The following is a 15,373-nucleotide window of genomic DNA, read 5'->3' as shown; positions in this document are numbered from 1 at the left end:
TAATTGCACTTTGTTTAAATTAATTTAAATTGCAACTGCCATATTAATCATACTAACCAGCACTGATAAGGGAAGAGAATTTTCTAAGGAAGAATTAAGAAAAATGAGGAAATTGGAAATACAAGCATTTGTAAATTATTGGAGGGGAAGGAGACCAAAAATAAGTCTACTAAACTCAAAAATAACTGAAGAGAAGGCAAGGGTGAGGCTTTACAAAAGTTTACAAGAGGGCTGGGAATATGGCCTAGTGGCAAGAGTGCTTGCCTGGTATACATGAAGCCCTGGGTTCAATTCCCTAGCACCACATATATAGAAAATGGCCAGAAGTGGTGCTGTGGCTCAAGTGGCAGAGTGCTAGCTAGCCTTGAGCAAAAAGAAACCAGGGACAGTGCTCAGGCTCTGAGTCCAAGGCCCAGGACTGGCGCGCAAAAAAAAAAAAAAAAGTTTGCAAGAGTCACAAGAACCTAGTGGCTCAGCCCTGTGGTCCTAGCTATTCAGGAGGCTAAGACCTGAGGGATCCAAGTTCAAGGCTAGCTCAGACAGAAAAGTTCACTAGACTCCATCTCGAAAATAACTAGTAAAAAGTAGGACTGGGGTATGCTTCAAGTGGTAAAGGAGAAAGGGAAGCCAGTTTAGCCACTGTGATGCCTAAGTTCAAACCCCAGTATCAGAAATTAACAAAAGGGCTAGGAATGTGGCTTAGTAGTAGAGTGCTTGCTTAGCATGCATGAAGACCTGGGTGTGAATCCTCGGTACCACATACACAGAAAGAGCCAAAAGTGGTGATGTGGCTCAAGTGGTAGAGAGCTAGCCTTGAATCAAAAAGAAGCTCAGGGACAGGGCCCAGGCCCTGAGTTCAAGCCCCAGGACTGGGAGGAAAAATTAACAAAAAATAAGCAAATTAACAACTAGTTTAAGATTAAATCACACTAAAGACAAGAAGAAAAAAAAAAAAACAACAGGAAAAAACAGCCCAACAAGAAAATGGAAGGAGAAAAAACACCCTTATCCTTGATCTCTTTAAATATAAATGGCTTAAACTCCCCGATCAAGAGGAGCAGACTGGCAGAATGGATCCGCAAGCAAAAAGTTGACATCTGTTGTCTACAAGAGACCCACCTTACAGCAAGGGACAAAAACAGGCTTCGAATGAAAGGATGGAGCAAGATCTACCAAGCAAATGCACCCACCAAAACGGCAGGTGTAGCCATCCTGATCTCAGACAAGCTGGATTTCTCTTTAAAGTCCACTCAAAAAGACAAAGAAGGACACTACATATTGATACAAGGAAAAATCCAGAATCAAGACATCACGGTGATAAATGTATACTCACCGAACAAAAGAGGCCCGACATATGTCAAGCAAATTCTCACAGAATTACAGAGCAAGATAGATGCAAACACAATCATAGTGGGTGACTTTAATACTCCTCTCTCTCCAAGAGACAGATCCAACACCCAGAGGATTAGTAAGGGAGCTGAGAACCTAAATAACACCATTGCCCAAATGGATCTAACAGACCTATATAGAACCTTCCACCCTACAGAGACCCAATACACCTTCTTTTCAGCAGCCCATGGATCATATTCCAAAATAGACCACGTCATAGCCCACACAAAGAACCTCAGCAAATACAAAAGAATTGACATCATCCCATGTATTATATCTGATCACAGTGGATTAAAGGTAACCCTCAACAACAAAGGATACCACAGAGCCTATACACACTCTTGGAGGCTAAACCCCACGCTGCTATCCAACACTTGGGCCACAGATCAAATTAAAGATGAAATCAACGAATTCATAAACCACAATGACAAAGAAAACACATCACAAAGAAACCTATGGGACACAGCTAAGGCAGTACTGAGGGGCAAGATCATTGCACTCAGTACCCACATTAAAAGAATGGAAGCAGAGCAGGTGAATACCCTCACGATGAAACTAAAACAACTGGAGAAACAAGAAATGACAGAATCTAAAACGACTAGGAGGGGAGAGATTACAAAGATTAAAGAAGAGATAAATCTGATTGAAAATAGAAAGACCATTCAACAAATAAATAAGACTAAAAGCTGGTTCTTTGAGAAAATAAACAAAATTGACAGACCCCTTGCAAGACTCACAAAAAAAAGAAGAGAAGAGACTCATATACGTAAAATCAGGGACTCCACAGGAAAAATTACAACAAATACACACGATATTCAAACAATCATAAGGAGCTATTTCCAAAACCTCTACTCAACAAAAAACAATAATTTTACAGAAATGGATCAATTCTTAGAGAAGTACAAACTGCCCAAACTGAACCAAGAAGAAATAAATCAACTAAATAAACCAATAACTTACGGTGAGATACAGGAGGTAATCAAGAACCTCCCTACTAAGAAAAGCCCAGGCCCAGATGGATTCACCAATGAATTCTACAAAACCTTTAGTGAGGAGCTAATTCCAATACTCCTCAAACTCTTCCGCGAAATAGAAACGGAGGGAAAAATCCCGAACTCATTCTACGAAGCTAATATCATACTCATCCCCAAACCAGGCAAAGATCCAACAAAAAAAGAGAACTACAGACCAATATCACTAATGAACACAGATGCAAAGCTCCTCAATAAAATATTAGCTAACAGGATCCAGAAAGTGATCAAGAATATCATACATCATGACCAAGTAGGCTTCATCCCTCAGTCACAAGGATGGTTCAACATCCGTAAATCAATCAATGTAATTCACCACATAAACAGAACTAAAATCAAGAATCACATTGTTATCTCAGTCGATGCCCAAAAAGCCTTTGACAAAATACAACATCCATACCTATTAAAAGCTTTGGAGAGAACAGGAATAGATGGAACATTCCTCAAAACAATAAAAGCCATATACAACAGACCAACTGCTAATATCATATTAAATGGAGAGAAACTTAAATCATTCCCCCTAAACACAGGAACAAGACAAGGATGCCCACTCTCCCCACTTCTGTTCAACATAGTACTGGAATCCCTAGCCATAGCAATAAGGCAAGAGGAGGACATCAAAGGGATCCACATCGGCAAGGAAGAAATCAAGTTATCCCTATTCGCAGACGACATGATCTTATATCTCAAGGACCCAAAAAACTCAGTACCCAAACTCCTACATCTAATAAACCAATTTGGCAAAGTAGCAGGATACAAAATCAATCCACAAAAGTCAGCAGCTTTTCTGTACACCAGCAATAGACAAACAGAAAAGGAAATTATGGAAACGATTCCATTTACAGTAGCCAAAAAAAGAATAAAGTACCTAGGGATCAACTTAACCAAGGACGTGACGGACCTATTCAATGAAAACTACAAAAATCTAATAAGGGAAATCAAAGAAGACACAAGGAGATGGAAAGACCTCCCATGCTCATGGGTAGGCAGAATCAATATAGTGAAAATGGCCATACTGCCCAAATTGTTATACAAATTCAATGCAATACCTATCAAAATCCCAGCCACATTCTTCACTGAAATAGAGAAACCAATCCATAAGTTCATATGGAACAGCAAAAAACCTAGAATAGCCAAAGCAATTCTAGGCAAAAAACATAGTGCAGGAGGTATCACCATACCAGACTTCAAGCTCTACTACAAGGCCATCATAACAAAAACAGCATGGTATTGGTATAAAAACAGATCGGAAGACCAGTGGATTAGAATTGAAGACCCAGAAATAAAACCGCACTCTTACAGCCAACTGATATTCGACAAAGGAGCTAAAGACATACAATGGAATAAACATAGCCTCTTCAACTACTGGTGCTGGGAGAACTGGGCAGCCATATGCAGAAAACTCAAAGTAGACCCAAGCCTATCACCATGCACCAAGATCAACTCAAAATGGATCAAGGACCTCAACATCAGACCTGAATCCTTGAAACTACTGAAGGACAGAGTAGGAAAGACACTAGAACTTATAGGCACAGGAAGGAACTTCCTGAATAGAGTCCCAGGCGCACAACAAATAGGGGAAAGACTCAACAAATGGGACTACTACAAATTAAAAAGTTTCTGCACAGCTAAGGTCATAGCCACCAAAATAGAAAGACAGCCAACGATATGGGAAAGGATATTTACCAGCACAGCAACAGACAAAGGCCTGATATCTGTCATCTACAGAGAACTCAAAAAACTAAGCCCCTCCAAGCCCAATAAACCTATTAGGAAATGGGCAAAAGAACTAAAGAGAGACTTCACAAGAGAAGATATAAAAATGGCAAAGAAACACATGAGGAAATGCTCAACATCCCTGCTAGTAAAGGAAATGCAAATAAAAACAACCCTGAGATACCACCTCACCCCAGTTAGAACGGCCTATACTCTGAACTCAGGAAACAACAAATGCTGGAGGGGCTGTGGGGAAAGAGGAACCCTTCTCCATTGTTGGTGGGAGTGCAAATTAGTACAGCCACTTTGGAGAACAGTATGGAGGTTTCTCAAAAAGCTCAATATAGACCTACCCTATGACCCAGCCATACCACTCCTAGGCATCTATCCTAAACAGCAAAACCCAAGATATCAAAAGGACATTTGTACTTCCATGTTTATCGCAGCACAATTCACAATAGCCAAAATTTGGAAACAACCCAGATGCCCCTCCACAGATGAATGGATCCAAAAAATATGGTACTTATACACAATGGAATACTACATAGCGATTAGGAATGGTGAAATATTGTTATTTGCAGGGAAATGGTCAGAACTCGAACAAATAATGTTGAGTGAGACAAGCCTAGAACACAGAAAACAAAGGGGCATGATCTCCCTGATATATGACTGTTAACAAAGGGAGATGGAGAGACAGTAGAGACCAAGTCTGTGAACACTGTATATGTGCTTGATACATTGTATACTGCATATGGGTCTACCTGACCTAGACAAGGGATGGGAAAACAGGTTGTAAGATATCACAAGAAATGTACACAATGCCCTACTATGTAACTGCACCCTCTTTGCACAGCACCTTGTAAAAAAAAAAAAATTATGTTCAATTGATAATAAAAAAAAAAAAAAAAAAAAAAGATTAAATCAAAACAAAAAGTTTCAAAAAATGATTCTAGCATAAAAACACAAAAGAATGAGATTTCTTGGGGGGGGCTCATTTTTAAATTATACTAAATGTTTTCACTTAAATTCAAATAACGACTACTATCTACTAGACAGTACTGGACATTCGAGAGAATTCTATCACCCACACAGGGAAGGGGACAGCAGGCACTGGTAATGGGAGAGGGGTGGCTAACTAGGTTTAGAAGAGCACCAGAAGCTGGCAAAAACCACCAAAGAGCTGAGAATGCTGGGGGAAATGGTCCTCAGGGAGATGGAGCTGAAGAAAAAGAGTGAACAGTTTTGGCCGGTAGAGGTCTTCAGAAAGTCCATTGCTAAAGCAGTATGAGGAGAGGTGAGAATGACAGGAGGCTACAGCAAAGGTAACATTTTATTCAGTGTTTACTACCGGTTGTCATTAGGCAGAAAATGTAAATTAACTCCACATCCTGATTTTGTGGGTCATGTGGGGCTTCAAACTCAGGGCCTAAGAGCTATCCCTGAGCTTTTCTGCTCCAGGCTAGTGATCTACCACTTAAGCCACAGCTCCACTTCCAGTTTTCTGGTGGAAGTTAAGAGTCTCACAGACTTTCTGCTTTGACTGGCTCTGAACCTTGATCCTTAGATCAGGTTTAAGCCAAGTTTTATAATAGGATCAGCCCAGGTGTAGATGAGGTTAAAGATGAGGCAATTTTCATGCACTACGCGGGTGACTGTAAAGAGAAGGGGACCTTCTGAAATACATGAGATGATGTCACCTGCCTAGGGACACAAGTCACAGGAGTCCACTTATACAAAGTGCCTGGCATGTCAAATTGACAGAGGCGGGCCAAATCAGGAAACTGTGGGGTGGGAAGGGAAGCTCACATTCAATGGATGGTTTTGGTCAGGACCCAACTCTGAGGAGGTGGCCAGTGCCTGTAGTCCAAGCTACTCCTTACACCAACTGAGATAAGAGGATCCAATGAGGCCAGGAGTTTAAGGCTAGCCTGGGCAACACAGGCTGACCTGTGTTTAGGGGCCCTGGGACGGGGGTTCACACCTGTAATCCGAGCCACTCGGGACACTGAGTTATGAATAAGATCCAGTCCAAGCAGACAAATCTGACTTGGAATTGACCAGCCACAAGCAGGATGTGGAGGCCTGGCAGAATGCCAGCTGTGAGCAACACCGCCAACTGAGAGCAAGAGGGCTCAATGCAATCCCTAGTAGCAGCAGGCGGCAGAGGAGGGTTAGGGCTGCCCACTGGCAGACGTTGCCCAGTGTCAGGCGGCAGGGCTGGCCCAGCTGGCCCCAGACCTAGGATTAGATCCTCCTCAGGACTAAAGCAAGCATAAGCAGTGCATGACGATGTGCTCTACCCAAGAGTTGCAGTTTCTTTTTTAAAGGTACCAGGGTCTGAATTTGAGTTCATTTCAGAGTTACTCCCTTCTATCTGTATCTGTTTAAAAGAAGAAAGGACAAAGACAAAGGGGGCAGCAGGGCTTTCTGTTCCTGAGGAAACACATACACCTAAGGAACGTCTCATGGCCTGGGACTTACGTTTTCTAGCTTCCTGACTGCCTTAACTTGTAAGTCATCTTCTCCCTCATTCACTTTCTACAGCAATGATTTTTAGTATATCATGACACAATGTAGTTAGTAATACAGAACAATGTAGTTAGTTAGTAGTATACAACACTGGCTTAATGAAGAGGAAATAGGCTATTTTAAACCATTGTGTAAAAAATTAAAATGGTTGCATATTTTACTTATCAGAGATAAATGAAACATTCTTTTCAAATTATATCTTATATAAAGTAACCTAACATTTTAAATAGTAAATAAGCTACTGTTAAAATTTACTTTTGAGCCAGCTACCCACAGGCTCATGTCTGTAATTCCAGCTATTGAGGCTGAAATTCAAGGATCACAGTTCAAAGCCAGCCTGAGCAGGAAAGTCCATGAGCCTCTTTTTTTTTTTTTTCCAAATTTTTATTATCAAACTGATGTACAGAGAGGTTACAGTTTCATACGTTAGGCATTGGATACACTACTTGTACTGTTTGTTTCCATGAGCCTCTTATCTCCAATGAACCACCAGAAAACTGGAAGTAGCACTGTGGTTCAAAGTGATAGATCACTAGCCTTGAGCCAAAGAGTGCTTCCAGGCCCTGAGTTCAAGCCCCAAGACTAACAACGACAAAATTTTACTTTTGAGAGTAATATTATGGTGTTCTCTTTCTCAAAACAACAACAACAACAAAAAAACCCTTTCAAGTAGAAAACACATCAAAAAAGAAAAGGCTGGGAATGTGGCTTAGGGGTAGAATGCTTGCCTAGCATGCATGAAGCCCTGGGTTCGATTCCTCAGCACCACATAAACAGAAAAAGCAGGAAGTGGTGCTGTGGCTCAAATGGTAGGGTAGAGTGCTAACTATGAGTCAAAGAAGCTCAGGGAGTGGTCAGGCCCAGAGTTCATGCCCCAGGACAAAGAGAGAGACAGAGACAGAGAGACGAGAGACAGAGAGAAAGAGGGAGGAAGAGAGAAAAGGGAGGAGGGGGAAATAGAACCAAACCATTGTTGCTTTTTGAACAGGCAATTCATGGATTCCCTTGGCCCCACTACTGAGATTTGAACTCATAGCTATTTTACTTCATGTTTCAAAGTGCTGTGTTTCTGCCAACGCAAGCTTGGGATCAGCTGGGATTACAGGTATGTAGCACCATGCCCAGGCTTCCCAGAATTTTACTTTTATCTGAGATTGTCATTGACAACCCAATCCACTTAAATACATACATCGATATTGGTAGGGGCTGGGAATATGGCTTAGTGGTAGAGTGCTTGCCTTGCATGCATGAAGCCCTGGGTTCAATTCCTCAGTACCACATAAATAGAAAATGCCAGAAGTGGCGCTGTGCCTCAAGTGGTAGAGTGCTAGCCTTGAGCAAAAAGCAGCGAGGGACAGTGCTAAGGCCCTGAGTCCAAGCCCCAGGACTGGCAAGAAATGAAACAAACAAATAAATATTGGTAATATTTGCCTATACTTCAAACATTCTAGTTTATAGTATGTTCCTTTGAACACACCGCTCTCAAAGCTATGGACAATGGAGGTCTTTTGGCTTTAAAAACGGTTGGAAGGGGATAGCAGAGGAAGGTAAAGGATAAAAAGAAAATGATTAACACCCTACCCCATTTATGTTATCCAAGGGCAAGAAGGAATCACTAGTGAGGGTTTTTCCCCCCTACTTATCTTAATATTCACATTTTTTTTTAAATTTTAGTAAGTAGTTGTACAAAGAAGTCCCATTCCCTAAGTCCTCATCAGTGTCACCCCTTCTACTGTTCTCCCATCTCCCTATCCTCACCTCTTCCCTCAAGTTACTTATCTAATTTTTATATCATGCACACTGAGATAAGGATTGCACTTGCTCACCCCTCCTCCCTCCATTCATGCGACACCCCCCCATCCTCCCACCAACAGACTATTAAGTTTCGAGCAAAAAAAAACCCAAAAACCCATGAACACAGTAACTAATATTATAACAAGTCAAAATGGAAATGTAGATCAACAGGTCGGGCACCTGTGGCTCACACCCGTAATCCTAGCTACTCAAGAGGCTGAGGTCTGAAGATCTCAGTTCAAAACCAGCCTATAAAGTCTGAGACTCTTATCTCCAACAAACCAGTAAAATGCCAGAAATAGAGGTGTAATTCAAGTGGTTGAAGAGTACCAGGCAAAAAAGTGTGAGGCCCTGATTTCAATACTTTAGTAGCACCAAAAATGAATAATAATGACAATCAATTAGGTGGCCATTTTACTGGGCTAAGAAAGAAATGGACAGAACCAGGCACTGGTGGCACATACTTGTAATCACAGCACTATGGAGTGTGAGATCTGAGGATCACAGTTCAAAGCCAGCCTGGGCAGTAAGTCCATGATACTCGTATCTCAATAATTAACTACCCAAAAAAGTCTGTAATGGAGCTGCGGCTCATGTGGTAGAGTGCTAGTCTTCAGCAAAAAAGCTCACAGATAGAGCCCAGGCCCTGAGTTCAAGCCCCAGGACCAACACACACACACCCTGAGTTCGAGTCCCACGACTAGCACAAAAACAAGGCCTGGGGGAGGGGATGTCAGGAGAGATGAGTTCTAGAGATACTAAGCATTCACCAACAGCTTGGGATGAAAGAATAGGAAGAAACCCAGCTTCTCTCTGGACTTAATGGTCCAGGGCCTGGAAATGTAAGCACACACAGGTCACTAAAAACACAGGACTGGAGATTAACAAGCAAAGGGCAGAATGAGAAGCATGTTAAGAATCCTTACCTGTTCTAAAGAGGAGACCTCTGTGTAAGCCCCATCACTACACTGCAAGAAAATGCACAGCCTGTGTGGGGAAGAGACCCAGGCAGACAGAGACACGGCTGCTCTCCTCTTATCAAAACCCGGTTAACACAAAGTAATGTTTAATGACGTCTCGGCACGTTGGGAGGAGGGGGGCATGCATGTGAGTGTGTCAGTCCTGAGTTCAGGACCTGGGCACTGTCCTTGGGCTATTTTGCTCAAGACTAGCTCTTTACCACTTGACACAGCACCACTGCTGGCTTTTTTGATGCTAACTTGAAGATGAGTCTTATGGGCTTTCTGGCCTGGGCTGGCTTCAAACTGTGATCCTCAGATCTCAGCTTCCCAAGTGTCTAGGATGACAGACCTGAGCTACTAGCACCCGACCCAACATGTTTCTTAAAACTAAATTTATTCAAACAGATGCACAAATGAACCCTTCATAAGTCACCCACAAACATTTACCTACTTTCATAAAGAGGCCACACTGAGAAAAAAATTCAAAACTGTTAAGTTCACCTAGCAGACAGAACAAAGAGACCTTATGAATAGACTCAGCCCACTGTGGTCTTAGGTTCTTCCAAGTTTCTGCAATTTGTTACTCATTAAAATTTTTATCATTAGGAGAAAAAAGACACACACACACACACACACACACACACACACACACAGCACTCCCCTAACAACCCAACAACACTGCTTGCCTTCCAAATCACTTCTATCATTTTTTGACTCCATTCTAAAATAGTAACACACAACTATCATCATACATCTATTTCTCCAACATTTAGGTCAATTTAGGAGTTCTCAAAACTAATTTTTACTTTTCCTCTGAAATTCATCACCTAACAGGAATTCCAGGCTCCTGCCCGCTATCGGCCGGTATGGCAGATATCTGGTGGGGAGCCCACTAAGGACCATCATTCTGGAAGGTTCACTGCTCCCTGGAGCACATGAGCAGGTAAACCTTTACCTTGGGTGGCCATTAACCATAATCAACATCCAAATTCCAAATGCTTTTACAAAGATTATTACATACAATTATCTGCATCTCTAACTGGTAGCAGAAAGATTAAATTTTGCTGAAGAAAACAAAGAAGCTGGAGGCACAGTTCAGTGGAGCATGGCTTGTGTGGCACTTCACAAGGTCCCAGTTTGAACCCCAGCACTGCCACACACCAAGAAAGTAATTTTCTCAAACTTGAGACTAAGGAAGGGGCCGGTGTTCCTCAGCAATACGGTGCTTGTCTTGCATGCACAGTTGGGGTTTAGTCTCAGGGGTCTGCCAAGCAAAACAAAACCGCAAAAATAATAACAAAAAGCACAGAAACACATAAGAGTGGAACTATCTGTGATACATATATGGGTAAATGTTTCTCTTCTAATCCAAATGTCAAAATAATAAAGTAACTGCTAACTGCTGGTGGCTCACACCTTCCATCCTAGCTACTCAGGAGGCTGAGGATCAAGGTTCAAAGCCAGCCCAAGCAGGAAAGTGTGTGAGACTCTTAACTCCAATGAACCACCAACACACACACACACCTAACCTTTCTCTGGAAACACCCACCATGACTCAGAGTAGAGATATAAAGTTATTAGTAAACTGAAATTCAAGGCTCCAGGACACAGTTTAAGAGATGCCAACTCTAAAATGAATACAACTGGCTTGGTCTGTGGCTTATCACCACCCACACGCATTCAATTTACAAACTAGTATTTGTCTTGAATTTTGCGTTAAAACAACTTTTTAAATGTATTCTGTTGCAACAACTAGTTTATGGCCTGGCTTCAGCAGCCTCCACGTCACACACCACAATTCAATTACACATACAATTCTGTTTCTCAAGTACATATTGTGTAAAACCCTAGTCCAGAAGTGCTCAGAGACAAGGCTGCTCCCTGGAGGACCCCATTCACCTTCTAGAAATGGTCTGCTCATGTTACATTTCCTCAGACGTATTCCTCCTTCAGGTGTGTGTGTGGTGGGCAGCACACTGTGAAGAGCCATGGAACTACTACTGCAAGCCAGGCCTGACGGCAGCAACATACAAAATAACTAAAAATGGAGGCTGGGAAAGTGGCTTAGTGGTAGAGAGCTCGCCTCACATGCATGAAGCCCTGGGTTCAATTCCTCAGTACCACATACACCGAAAAGGCCGAAAGTGGTGCTGCTGTAGTGCACATGGTAGAGTGCTAGCCTTGAACAGAAGAAGCTCAGGGACAGTGCCCAGGCCCTGAGTTCAAGCCCCAGGATTGGCTAAAATAATAAATAAATTAATTAATTAAAAAATATCTAAATACCAAGTATATGTATATGCAATGACTAGCTGAAGTGGACAAAAGCCTTCCCAGTTTCCTTCAGCTAATCCAGAAAATGGATTTAGAGCCCTTCTCCATCTTGCTAATGGCATTTAAAACAGGCTATTTGTTTAGGAAACACTGGTATCTCTCCAGAGGCACAGCACAACAGGAAACAGAACATTACTTATTAAGAAACTTGCACTACATCTTGTTGGTGGCAATGGATATTAGTGTAATCTTTTTTGCAAGGCAACTTTACCAGAGATTATTCATATTCTCTGATCTATGTTTCCAGAAGAATAAAACCTGTTTGAAAAAAGGAAAACATCTGAAAGATCTATTTAGCAGTATGTCCAATGAAATATGAGCAAAATAATTAAAACATAGGAACCTAAGAGAACAAAGGAAAGATTAATTGCAGTCCTAATCAACTTAAGACAAGGGTATGGCTACAAGAATCAAAACAAACAAACAAGAGTAAAATTACCCTTACAATTATTGGAAAAAATGTAAAAATATGGAAGACAGACAGAAAAAAGGAGACCACTACAATGATACTTGTAGGTATTTAACTCCTAGATTTTGTAGAAACAGAATTGCTTAAGCAACTACTAGAGCAGAAGAGCATTTATTTAAAGACCTTTTCCATGAGTTGGAAAAAGCGGCAGAGCAAATGCAAGCACCCTGGCTGAAAATACCTCGCAGGCATTTCTATCTATTCTAGAAATGAACTTTTACACCTTAACTTCTACAAGACACAGGGCAGTAACATAAAGCAAACAATCTCCAAAGAAAACAGTACTGAGACCACAAAATATATTTTTTAGTAAGAATGTCCAAAGATTCATGTACTTTCAGGTTTTTGTAATTCATCTATAGCTTCTGAAACTACATTCATTTTGCTTCAAAAGAATGTTAATTACTTATCTCCACCTTTGGAAGAATGGGAAAGTTTGGGAGGGGGAAGCAGTTTTACTCTCTTCACACAACGTAAGTCAATGATGCCCTTTTTTAACTTAGAAAAAAGGGCTAAACTTAAAAGCATAGTAAAAATGTCAATATATTGCTGAATTGAAAATATACTCTCCTTAAAAAATGTAAGCAAAATTGACATTTCAATTCTTTAAAAAGGAGAAAATTAAACCTACACCCCTGATTGCTCTTTTAGCAACTTAACACCTTAAATTTAAAGAAAATGACACATACCCTCTCCTCCAGGTGTCACTTATAAAAACTGACAAATGACTGCTTTAATGTCCAGCCCAAGAGAAAGCCTGTCCCTGGAAACGACCTTTAATTCAAAGATGGCTAGAGGTATCCAAAGTCTAAACTAGAAATACTGATCAAAGAAAGTCAAGTTTGGGTCTCTCAACACCTATTTCCTGTCTAAACAAGCCCTTTTGTTCTGCTTGCCTGCTTAATTTTAATGTCCAGTTTACCACAGAAAACAGAAACAATAACAAACCTAGTATACAAAGAAGCATAAAGGAGCAAAAGCAAAAAAATAAATAAATAAATACAGGATCATTAGAAGATTAGAACAGAAATCCTACCAATAAAACCTCCACAATTTTCTGTCTGCTTCACCTCAGATTAACTTCACTTGGAGCTGGACTCCAAAGCAACCAAACCTGATTACCAAGCCCCACCTTCTCCAATTCTAGTGGCCCGAGAGGAGAATCTCCTCCCTGTTAGTGAAACTGATAATGGTGATTGGATACGGCTAATATCCATTATTTTAAAGAACTTTTCCTTGCTAGCAGGTTAGGTTAAACACACTAAAACCCCCTGGATAAGCAGGTTTCTTAAAGAAACAGTACAGAACGCTTCCGTTTTTCCCATCACAGATTATTTGCTTTCTCTTTTGTCTAGATGGAAAAATAAACTAAGTAACGTCAATGGAAGCTCCTAGAAGCCGCTTTCGTATGAAGTTTAGTGACAAAAACTTTAAAAATATGTATTTAACCTAAGGCATTTGTTGTTTTTGCAGGGCCATGAAGTTAAGCTTTAAAAACAAAGATTCCTATTCCGGAGTTCCGTTTGTCTGAAATTTTAAAGCAAATACAAAAAAAAAAAAACCCAAAAACACCATTACCAGATTTTTCTAAGACCTAAAGGAAGGGCAAACTTAAAAGTGAAAACATACAGCAACTAAAATTTCAAATCCAAAACATTCATTTCCTCAATTCAAGTCCTCAATAGTCTTGATATATTTTCAATATCACAATAGAGTAAATTTTCAGTGACATCAGAGACTGATATTTCCACTTAAAATGGAAAATTAAACAGAAATACCACTTCTGTATGAGCCCATGAACAGCTCTGACTGTGTAGGCACTGCTGCACTTAATGCTCATCTAGTACCAACTGAGATCGAAAAGGAAAAGATTGTTCTAATGGCATTGCTCAAGTAAAAGGTTATTTACCTATTTACTTATTTTATTTTGCAATGCAGGGGGACTGAACTCAGGACCTCATGTGTATGTGAACACTCCCAGCTCTAGGTAAAGTATGCCAAGGTTTGCCTTGGCTCCTCCCAATTTAAAGGAGGAAGGAACCAGGCACAATGTGTCACACTGATAACCCCAGATACTGGCGATGCTGAGATCAGGAATAGAGGTTTGAGGCTAGTGGGGCAAGAAGTTCACAAAGCCCCAAAGACGTGAACTCAACAGAAAAGTCTGGGTATAGTGGTGTACGCCTGCCATCCCAGCTACCACAGGAAGCACAAGAGGGTCCAGGTACAAGGGCAACTCAGAGTAAACCAGGCACAGGTGGCTCACACCTTTAATTCTAGTTACTCAGGAGGCTGAGGGTCTGAGGAGGATCACAGCTCAAAACTAGCCCGAGAGGGAAAGTCTGTCAGACTCTATCTCCAATGAACCGCCAGAAAACTGGAAGTATATGGCTCAAGCCTTGGGGGGAGGGGGGGAGAGTAGCCTCGGGACAGCACCCAGTCCTTGAGTTCAAGCCCCAGAAACAGCACAAAAAAATAAAACAGAAGTAAAAAATAAAAGCCACCTGCTTATGTAATAACTTGGCCAAATGCTGTACTAATATTAATCACTATCTGACTGATTCAGCAACATCTGTTATTTAGGCGAAGTATAATTTTTCACCTCTACCGAAAATTATTAACTGTTATTCATACAAATAAAGGCAAGTTAGAACGAGTTATTTAAAATGTTTTCAGGAAGCTTTATGCGTTACAGAATTCTTAATTAAATGTAGTTTTCAAAGTTCAAAATCTTACCATTTTTCCCCTCAGAGTATTTATTAGAACACAATGCCAACACAATTAGTTTGAATGCAGAAAGACGTCTTTGTGACAGAATGAACATCCAGTTACTGCAGCCAGATGTGAATGTGGAGAAGGACCCTGCTGAGCGGATGCCAATCCAGAGCCCTCCCCAGGACCCTTTGCAGGACCCAGCACTTAACAAGGGGGGGGAGGGGTTCTGGTTTTCTTCCCAGCATGACCTGCTTGCAAAGCAACATTCGAAGCACAAGAGGTACTGGGGCAATCCCCAGAAAGAACAAGAGGAGGAAAATATGGTAAATAGCCAAAAAATTTTAAAGATTAGCGGAAAGGGGCTGGAAAATATTTTAAAGTTTGACAAACACAGCATGAGAAGATAGCTGTAGGACCCAAATAAACCTCTACTCTGA

The 15,373-nt window shown here is 41.1% G+C and overlaps 1 protein-coding gene across 7 annotated transcripts in view; it reads right to left on the bottom strand.

The window, feature by feature from the left end:
• Positions 1-15,373, bottom strand: part of Zfand6 (zinc finger AN1-type containing 6) — a 59,217-nt gene that overhangs the window by 34,041 nt on the left and 9,803 nt on the right. For 4 of the 7 annotated variants that reach the window (XM_048330098.1, XM_048330095.1, XM_048330102.1 and 1 more), the window contains exon 1: positions 13,258-13,616. The exons of the other annotated variants lie outside the window; for them this stretch is intronic. The gene's annotated coding sequence lies outside the window, so the exon portion shown is untranslated. Of the gene's footprint in view, positions 1-13,257; positions 13,617-15,373 lie in introns of those variants that run through there. 7 annotated transcript variants of the gene reach the window in all.

This window comes from Perognathus longimembris, chromosome 20 (assembly GCF_023159225.1).
Source record: "Perognathus longimembris pacificus isolate PPM17 chromosome 20, ASM2315922v1, whole genome shotgun sequence".
Lineage (NCBI taxonomy): Eukaryota > Metazoa > Chordata > Mammalia > Rodentia > Heteromyidae > Perognathus > Perognathus longimembris.
This window is presented reverse-complemented; position numbering and strand designations above follow the sequence as displayed.